At 36.5% G+C, this 1,578-nt stretch overlaps 1 long non-coding RNA gene across 1 annotated transcript; it reads right to left on the bottom strand.

Annotated features, from left to right (window-relative positions):
• Positions 1-264: 264 nt before the first annotated feature.
• On the bottom strand, positions 265-1,509 carry LOC117102961. Its single transcript, XR_004444505.1, has 2 exons — positions 1,394-1,509; positions 265-330 (listed from the first exon to the last, which is right to left on the bottom strand). It is a non-coding gene; the product is annotated as an uncharacterized LOC117102961 (long non-coding RNA).
• Between the last annotated feature and the right edge of the window lie 69 nt (positions 1,510-1,578).

Below are 1,578 nucleotides of genomic sequence, written 5' to 3' on the forward strand. Positions count from 1 at the left end.
ACGTCGTAGACACATGCACATCATGCCAATGTTGCTTTGTTAGTGATCAGACTACTTGGAAAAATATGTTTGAATAAAACATTAAAAATATTTGTTTTGTCTTTAACCAGGGAGAAGTATTTTATGTATGTTTTACATCTCCCTGGTTTTACTTTTTTCGTAGTGATTCAATATCTTACAGAAAATACACGATTATGCGTTGTTTACTTCTTGCTTCACATAGCGTACAGTACAGTACATTGTATCTAGTGAATCATGTGCTCACCAAACATGGTCTTCCTGTATGTTCTTTGTTATCGATTGGGGCTCGATGCTTGACCTGTCTGAAGACTATATAACAATGTTGTTTTTGTTAGTGACGACATGGTTAATTTGTTTGAATAAAAACATTAGGGTGTTATTTAATTTGTGATGATTGACTATCATATCCATATACTGGTAGGCCTAGAAGAAGCCTAGAAGAATATCGTCTTGATTCCTGGTAATTAAGTTTTAGCAAGGAAACCTTGCATAGGCCTAGGCCTTGTATTTAGGTCAAGTGTGTTCATTTAACAAATGATTGAGTATTTTCTAATACAGTATTACTTTTATTTGAAAATTTAACACAATGATTTAATAATTTATTTAATGATTAAACTACATACTGTGCTGTTGTAGAAAATTAAATTATGTTTAATAAAAAATAAAAAACAAAATTTTAAATTAATTTAAAGTGCCATGCTGAACTTGGGGGAATCACCGCGGCCATGCTAATATCGAGTGCTGAAAATGCAAGTTTGTTAAATATGACTGTGCATGCATTGTTTCATTTACGTAAATATATTTTTGATTTGTTTACGACGACGTATATATCCACTTCCATTAAATTGTGTAGTATTTTATGCTTGAGAAACAGAAAACAGCTTTGAATTGTAATGCACTCCATCATGTTGGAATTCAATATTTTGACAATGACATTATGTTCTGGTGTATATGTGGACTCATATATGAACAGCCAAGCTAGGCCCCCTAGCTTGGGGGTGGGAAGGGCTTGCCAGCCAGGTCCCCTATACTAAAGTTACATCACAAAGTCTAGGCTAGGCCTAGCTATACACAATGACATTAGTTAGGTAGACAGGGCCTGGTTGTAAAAAATATAATAGACAAAACACGTAGGATACGCCTTGACTTATTCCCCTAGCCAGAGAGTTAACTGGCGATCCAGCGCTAGTTCAAGAAACTAGGCCAGCATACGCTTAAACAAGAAGGCCTAGGCTTACGTATCTAGGCCTAGGCCTAGTATGGCCCAGGGAATGCAATGGTTTTGGCCGCGAATTAGGCTAGAACAGTAAGTAGTATAGTTATGTAATTCAACAACAGTTAGGTCTAGGCTACACAAGTATAAATTACTTACTTTTACTTCACTTTCTTAGGCATATGAATCTTCCTTCATTTACACTCGCTACAAGATGACGGCACTAGAATGGGCGCTTCCTTTGTGAATTCAAAACTTGAAACGGGACACCGGAACTGCCAAAGACAGCTAGTTCATTGGCTTAAGTCCGATGGTCCCATCATCGCTAGCTTCATTCACACAAA

The sequence above is a fragment of the Anneissia japonica genome, unplaced genomic scaffold (genome assembly GCF_011630105.1).
Source record: "Anneissia japonica isolate Jap-2015-1 unplaced genomic scaffold, ASM1163010v1 scaffold82510_len2298_cov104, whole genome shotgun sequence".
Taxonomy (NCBI): Eukaryota; Metazoa; Echinodermata; class Crinoidea; order Comatulida; family Comatulidae; genus Anneissia; species Anneissia japonica.